This window comes from Clupea harengus, chromosome 3 (assembly GCF_900700415.2).
Source record: "Clupea harengus chromosome 3, Ch_v2.0.2, whole genome shotgun sequence".
Classification (NCBI taxonomy): domain Eukaryota; kingdom Metazoa; phylum Chordata; class Actinopteri; order Clupeiformes; family Clupeidae; genus Clupea; species Clupea harengus.
In genome coordinates, this window is record NC_045154.1 from 4,134,836 (window position 1) to 4,143,430 (window position 8,595).

An 8,595-nucleotide genomic window follows, 5' to 3' on the forward strand; every position below is an offset into this window, starting at 1 on the left:
GCAGAAGATTCCCATAACCGATGAGGTTTTAATTATCAGAAGCGCCACTCTGTTCATCAGCAATAGGGTCATTTTCATTTCGGCTGATGAAATCACTTAGAGATGTTTTAGGAGCCCTATAAAATGGGCTGGTGGAAAAGAATCCCCAGATTTATGTTTGCTTGACAAATATTTTTACAGCGCTATTGTAGGTGGCTCGAATCCACAGATGAATATGCTTTCCACTATCCTCTCGCGATCAAACCTTTCTCAGTCACTAGGCGTGCCCACAGCTTCTCTCGTCTCACTAGGTGTCAGAAAACACTGATAGCATGGTAAGCCCTCCCGTGCAACACAGAAGTAGAATGTGTGGTTGTCTCATGCTCGGTACTAAAATAATTTGGAGTGTAAATAGTTTAGAGTTAAATCCGGGGGGTTCCTGTGGGTTGGCATGTGTGTGATACATGTCAAAATTGTTGATACAGAAAATTGCTGTGGTGAAAAAGACAGCATCAGTGAAAATGCCCCTAAAGGACCATTCCCTGAGTGCAAATTATTTGTGGCTGGAGACCAATTATTGGACATGTTAAGGAAGGGTCCCATTTAGTTCTTTTGTTGACAATACCAGTCGACTAGGGAAAAGCTGTATGGTCAGTGCAGAATTAAACGATAAAAAACATTTGCCCGTTTTTATTTGATCATGGAGTTGGGAATTCTTGAATACAAAATGGTAATGTGTTGTTCATCTCATGAATACATTTTTTTTATTGTAAATGAGTGAAGTAATGCTTAATTTGTTCCCCATCTTTCTCCTGGTGTGATCAGTGCACAGAGCTCACACTGTGAGGGACACCCCTGGGACCAAGCTCCTTTGAACAGTTAACCGCAAGAGAATACTCCCCTGCTCGCCCCTCCTTTTAGGATTGTATTTGAGCAAGGCGAGTTCAAATGATTCCATCCCTTGCTCAAAGAACTAATATCAAATACACAGAAAGAACATCAAACGTGGCCACAAACAAACAAGAAAAACAAAAATATCTTTGAGGGATTCCACAAGTCTCGGAGATAAAAAGCCGAAGACTGTGTCCCAGGAGGGTGGTAATATCGGAGAGAGAAATTAAAATGGCAAGACACAGGCAAGTCTTGGTGGTTACACATTATGTATGCTAGCTGGGGGAGAAAGCCAAACAAACTACTTTCATCAACTGAGCATTTTAGAGCAACACTGGCTTTAACATCACATATCCTCATCTAAAAAGAGGTGTGGTGCTGCCATGTGAGGATGAAGTAAAGGCCCTTGAACTAAACCAACCCGAGGACACAGTATAGGCCAGAGGCTGGGGCTATTTTTGAGCAGGCAGTGTTAGTCATCAGAGCAAGTGCGCAGGAGGTGCCAGACTAGAGTGCCCAGCTAATTGTTGGATGCAGCTCATGGACGTCTGTCTGACCTCCATGTCCTTGGCCTGAGCACTAAGCCGAGTGAGGTGGAAGCCCACCAGCAGTGAGGGGGTTTCTACCTTCATTTCGGCTGCTACTGCTGTAGAGACTGTATGATGAGGGGCACGTGTGTGTGTCTCAGAAGAGTGAAATTATGATGTCTTATATTTGCACCAAAATAAAATAAATCTTTTTTTCAGTAAATGGCACCCTCTCTGTGTCCATTCATATAATCCACCTATAATTTAGGTGGTGTTACATTTGTGTGGACTACTTGCAAATAGTCTAAAGGGTTTTGATGAAAGCTTTTCGCTTCGGGTAATGCACTTTGACCTAGCAACACCACACTAGAGATTAGCTTATGGTAGTTAATGTATGGTAAAGGTTTGTCGTACCATTTGGTATACTATTACATATTTGAATGTAACACAAAAGTACAAGATTACAGAGTAAAAAAAGGAAGAATTATGACAATTTGATGGACTCATTAGTACCCATACATAAGAATACTGTAATATGATTATATTATCGGAGGAGGAGTTAATCATACACAAAACACAGAATACACTTTTACCGTTTATTACAACTTATAGTCAAATACATACAGCCCAACCACCCGTATTTACACTACCCCAAACACAACTGAGCCTCTCTATGGCCGAATTAAACTAGGGGAGGGGACTGGCCATTAACCCCGGCCGGGGGCTAACTCACCCTGAACTCTAACACACGATCTCACAATAGTCCACAGAAGGTTAGGGCTTCTCTTCTTAGTGCTGCCAAGCGTTCTCTCCTGCGCCCAGATTCAGACTGTCTTTTATATCCCACTCCAAGAATTATGACAATTTGATGGACTCAGTAGTACCCATAAGTACGAATACCAATCACTTCAACGTTTACAGGTGCTACCTGCAACCTTTCAGCATGCAGGACGACCCTACGAAACCAGATGACAAGTTTGAGAGTATCATGAAAAATAATACAAAATATAAAAAAGTCCATCTTACCATTAAAAATGAATAGTATTATCGCATAGCAGCCTATTATGTAAGTCACGGTAGTATCGGAGGCACTCTCTTATTATTGCCAAGTCGCATCACAAAGAAAACGCGTAGCTCTCCCCTGTGCTCCCCCATCGGAGCCCTGATTGGAGGAGAGAGAGCAGCGTGGATACTGCCTGCTAACTGTAGCTTCTCTCCATCCTGGGAGATCTTGCCTGTTCTGGATCTTTCAAATCTTCCCCAGACCTGTGCAGGGAGATTTGAGTTTGCGATTCAACAGCGACCACTGCGTTCACGCGGGGCAACACGGGGCTGTAACACTAACCTTTTTCGAGTAATGCCATCGTCCCTGTCAACACGGTGAATCCCTCACTGGTCCGTTCACCGCCTCTCAGACAGGACGGGCGGGCGAGTCGCGAAGTTAAGCATGCCAGCTCCTGTTTCTCATCGGACCTTGCCAGCTGGACAGCTCCTGGTCGTATGTAAGTAATGTCACTGCAATTGATGTCTGTTATTGATGTTAACATTAGTATTTTGAGGGTGTTTGCCCAGTCCTCGGAAGGGGACCCACACCTGTACAGACAACGCAGTCGAGCTGTAAAGCCTCTTCTGCTCAGATGTGTAGTTACGGTACCACTAGCACCGCATTGATGTGTCTTTCCCCACACCAGTGAATGGGCAGGGACATTTTTATAAGAGTACAGTACAGTATATGTCTTTGTAGTGTGGCTTTCTTGTAGATGACTTACAGTACAGTTGGTGAACACATCACGCAAAGCAATTGCCTTTAAATTGTGCTCACTGATAACGCTTACAGTAGGCAACAAAATCAGTGACTGTAGAACCTGAAAGCGCGTTTATCGTTGGTAAAAGTATTTAAACGTCATATTTAAATCCTGAATTATATAATTTGACCGAATGGGTACAGTGACCTTAAGAATGTTCAACTATTTGTTAATGTTTTGTGGGGAAATGACTCAGGTTCTTTCAAAGCTGCTGTCATCAAGTAGCCTTAGAGTGACAGATATGTCTCATCTTCTTGCCTCAAGGTAAACTAAATCTTATTATAGCATAGTCAGTGACCACACAGTGACTGATGTGAAAACTCCGAGGGACTATATGACGTTGATTTACAAATAAAGTGGTAAACATTTAGCTTGTCTTAAAAAAAAAAGCTTCGTTTAGAATATTGTAGCGACCCTCACATATGCTATACACATGCAACCAAACATGCGTTGGCATGGGCGTCAGTTTGGTTTGAAAAGTGCTGGGGACATAGATGGGATTTTCAGTCCCTCCAGCATATTGCGAGGGGTTGTTGCGGCCAAGGTATCGAATTTGCTGCGGGAATTCTCACAAGTTGTGGTTAAAATTTCAGTGAACTTGGGTTAAATAAAACAAATAATGTAGTTAATGTAAAAAAAAAAAATCAATAAAGTATTTATTAGTAGTAAAATAATGTAGAATTTTGAAAGAAAAATTGGAAATCTTTTAATTTGCACGGGGGACTGGATTTTACATGATCCTACCTGTCACTGGCCTATTGCATTGTCTGTCTGCCATTACAATGAGCATAGGCTGAATACAAATGTACCAAATGTCATAGTTTACTGTGGGATTGTGTAGGACTGAAATGTTAAAACTTGCTAAAAACAAGTGGGATGCTTCTCTGTCAGTTAGTGGCCAGCAGATACAGAACTCTGCAGTGAGAACATGTAATCCCCAGAAACTATAACAAACATGCTAGCATCAGATAACAAATCCAGGGATTTCGATGTCATTATTTGCACCCCCTCCTCTGGTGTCCGAGAGCGCGAGTTTGAGTCCAGTGCGGAAGTGTGTAGGCTACTTATAAAACCAATAGCGAGCAACACATTCAAAACCAATCACCAGAGCATATTTTGGAGAAATGTATGTCCACGCTGTGGAGAAGGAGCAAAACAAGAGGATTGACTAGTACAGACAGATAATGTTTTCCTCCTTAGGTTGCTCTTATTGTTTTAGGCATCTCTCCCAATCCAGGGATTTTTGTAAGACAGCTATTAATTAAGGAAAGAGTTCAGAGCATTAACAAGTGTCCCTGTCATCCATCTGTAAAAAGAATGAGAGATAACAGTTAAACTATGACGCTGCATTGGTGATCAGAATTCGGATTTTGAACTTACTACTAGCTAGCTTAGCCTTCCGTGCATACCTAGAGCTAATTCGAGATGGTGGACAAAGTCAAAGAAAGCCTGGACGTCGTCACTGAGTACACCGTGCCTTAAACACTTGTCATCTTGCCAAGGAAAGATGAAGCCATTGTCAGAAGGAGGATATATGAGAGGCAACAGGGTTCTGAGTTGATGCTAACTTGGAGACACCACACCAGCAGTAGTCATGTGCCAGAAAATCCGCGGCCAAATATATGGGGAGAAGCTGGGCGTATCTGCTGCTGAGCTGCGTTACATGGCCCAGAACAGAATCTCTGACTTTGATGAGATGACTTGATCCATCTTAGCTAAAGAGGCATTCAGTCACGGCTTGCTTCCCATTCCTCTTCGACAGCAGGTGAGGTTGATGGATCCTACTTCTCTAGGGGAAGCACTAGACCAAGCTTTAGCAGTCAAGGAAATCGTAATCGAGGACAGAGGCACATTCAATGGCATATCAGGGTAACCACCATTTCCCTTATCCATCCTGACCTCCTCCCACCTAATACACAACCAAAGAGCATATGTTCCATTGCCGACCATGACAGGCGAAGGTGGGTGATTATTCCACTCGTCATCCAGTGTTGCTGTAGTAGGAGAATGCTGCCCTGTGCACCAGAGTGCCTCCGCTGTGAGCAAACCAAAGCCAGACAAGATAGGGCTCAATAAAGGCAATGTCAAAAGGCGGATCATGATTTCAAGACCGTCATGGACTGAGGCTATGTGCTGCTGAAGAGGTGCTGGGTGGAACGGGCCACTGGTGAGGCCCATTGGTAACTGGTGGTCCTTGAAATGAAGAGGGATGAGATGTTACAGCTTCATCATGGGCTACTCTGGTGTGACAGACCCTGAATGGGATGTCCAGCTACCACTTGTGCTCATGGCGTGCTGTGATGTGGTACAAGAGTCCACTCGGTGCACCCCAGCACTAAGAACCCCGCCAGAAAAGGCTTACAGACTGACCCCAGACAGTCCAGAGTATGCTCACCAGCTACAAGACAGAATGGAGGTAGCTCACCAGTGTGCCTGAAGGGAGGCAAAAGAGGCAAATGTAAGGCAGGAGAGGGCCTTTGATGTTCTTGTGAAAAGAGAGCACTTTACCACTGGAGACCTGATGTGGGTCTATGGTCTAATGCAGGTAAAAGGTTATTGCTCAAAGCTAGATAACAACTGGGTTGAGCCATGTTATGTGCTTGAGCATCTTGGTTAGGTGGCTTACCGTGTGTGACTTGCCTCTCGCAGACGCAAGTTGGTCATACAACATGACCGGATGACACCTCATCGTGGAGTGGGACAAACTGCGATCCATCTGGCCACTCAGTCCCCACAGCCAGCACCTCCCGTTTGGTTTTACGGCATCTCTCCTAACCCGGAGAGTTTTCTAAGGCACCTTATTAATTAAGTGAAGAGTTCAGAGCAGTATCAAGTATTCCCTGTCATCCATCAGTAAAAACATGACTACGCTGCTACAATATGTTACAACATTTTATAGCCTAATGTCTTAAAAACTGTCAATGAATGCCAAACTGCCAGTATTTTTGCTGAACTACTGAAAGTAGTTCATATCCAGTCATATTCAAGACATATTTTGTCTCCTGCTGTCTTCATATATTTTAATTTAATTCCTAATGTTGCAGACGATATACTTGAACTGCATATGGTCTCTGTAAAACGGTCCCAAAATATAAGCCACATGTCCTGAGAAAAGTATATAATGTAGCTTTGGCTGACTGCCATGACTGTATGTTTTCAGGTCGCTTCACCTCACCCCACAGGTAACTTTGATCAAGTCCAGCCAGGAAGCCCCTCCTCCAGTGGAGTGGACAGCTCACAACAACACAGCACCCAATCAAAGCATTTGAATGTTGCAAAAGTTGTCATTATAGGCTGATCACTTTCCTACACAATATATAAAAGCCATTACAACTGCTTTTATGCAAACAGCCTTTTTTGGAAACAAGAGGTTGAGAAACCAGGGTGATGCAGACCTTGTGTCAGCACCCAGGCTCTGTCGGAGGTCCATATGGGCAGACTCCGCTCGTCTATGGGCCTCTGGTCTTTTTTTAGCAGCGCGGCGCCCCTGTAAGCAGCAGGAGAGGCACTGGGGAACAGCTGCCACCTCCAGAGCCCAACAAGCAGCCTTGGTGGGGTGGGGAGGTTGTCTCCGAACGCACGGACCCGCTCTAATGACATGAGCGTCACAGATGGATGAAAGCCCTCTCATCGCAGGATTGTTATGGCTGTTGAAGGGGTGCGCGGAGAGAGGCTGGTGAATACTTTACCATATTTTCGCTTCATTATCGGGCCCACTTCACTCTCCACCTGTCCAGTGTGCACCAGTGCCCAAATGAATCCGCAGAGGGTTCCGGGCTTCGTGGTAGCGGCGGGGTGAGCAGGAGCACACCCGACCTTGCTCACGTCCTTGTTCTGTTCCAAATGGGCTGAGTGTGGGTGTCAAACTGGCCCATTTAAAAATCAAAGCAGTAGTATTAATATAGTCCAGTGACAATCTTTTTGGAGAAGCTACCCATGAACAACATTTTTTGATAGTGCAATGCCTCTTAATGTTGTCACATTATTTAAGGTGCTGTCATCAAGTAAGAGTTTGTTTTATCTACTTGCCTCAAGGTAAACAAAAGCGTATTATAGCATAGTCAGTAACCACTCTGCCACAGTGACTGATGTGCAAACTCTCTGAGAAACCATCTGACGATGCTTTACATAAGAGCTGCTAAACACTTGGTTTTTCTTAAATAAAAGTTTCATTTAGAATATGTTGTATTTTATAAAGCTTTTTTTATAAGGCTTTGCCTTACACTTAAGCTGTCAACAAATGCCAAATTGCCAATATTTTTTGCTAAACTACAGGAAGTAGTTCATATCCAGTCATTATTTAAAAGTACATTTTTACATAACAATTTTGTGATTTTGTAATCCTTATTGTAGCCTACATCATCTGTTGTGCTTTGTACGTGTGGGACAGTAATTCTAAGCAGATTTGACTGTTCTTTTTTTTTGCTGTGTTAAGTCGAACAATGTCTCATACAAACCAGTTTGTTCCAACAGAATGACTGTTCAGTAAATAAGGTGCTAGCGTTCCTCTCTAGAGAATGCTGGTTCTTATCTTGCCTGAATGTCCTAATGAAAGCGTAAATGTAGCCTGACACAAGGAGCGTGGGTCCGTATTCTTCAGCAGACAATTAAATGCCTTGCGTAAGCCAGCATGCCTTCACTCACGAGCATACAAACACACACACACACACACACACGCACGCACGCACACACAAACGCACGCACGTACGCACACAGGAGCAAGGACACACACACTCACACAGTCTCACAAAAAACCCAGCCAGAGAGAGCACGATAATTAGCCATCCTATTTTAATCCACTGTGAATGTGTTTGGACGCGAGTCTGTCACCCTGATTGCCTTGTTGGATTAAGAACCTCCATTGAATAAGTTAACCAGTATGGGAAGGTGAGGCATTAACCTTCAACACAGCTCTTCGCACATTTATTTATTTAGCCTCCCTTCAAACACACACACACACACACACACACACACACGCCTCCTTGTGTTGTCTCTTCCTTCAAGTTCCACTCATACACCCGTTGGGCCTTGCAAAACCTTGGGTGCTTCTGGTCAGACACACACACACACACCTCCCAGCATGGCTGAGTGTGTGCTCTCCAGAACAACCTTCCCCTAAGCTCTGGAGACCCTGTGCGGAGCACTCTTTCATTTCACCGGCATAAGAATCTCAGAGTGAGCAGAGGTGCCGTGGCTGATTGTGCCGAGCCGGTGCTCCCCAGCTGCCACTGGGATGACTCGGTGAAGGCACTAATTGCGTCTGGCTTTTTTTTGCTTCTTTTTTCTCTTTCTTTGCACTCTACCAAAATGAAAGATAACCGCCACACCTTTCCGAGCTTTCCTGAGGCAGAGTATGGCAATTTACACTTGAACTGCGTGCTGATGAATGGGGC

The 8,595-nt window shown here is 44.1% G+C and overlaps 1 protein-coding gene across 1 annotated transcript in view; it reads left to right on the forward strand.

Annotated features, from left to right (window-relative positions):
• The first annotated feature begins 2,561 nt into the window (after positions 1-2,561).
• The window catches only part of mgat4c (mgat4 family member C), a 94,423-nt gene continuing 88,389 nt past the window's right edge, over positions 2,562-8,595 (forward strand). The window contains exon 1 of the mRNA XM_031564285.1: positions 2,562-2,899. The gene's annotated coding sequence lies outside the window, so the exon portion shown is untranslated. The remainder of the gene's footprint in view (positions 2,900-8,595) is intronic.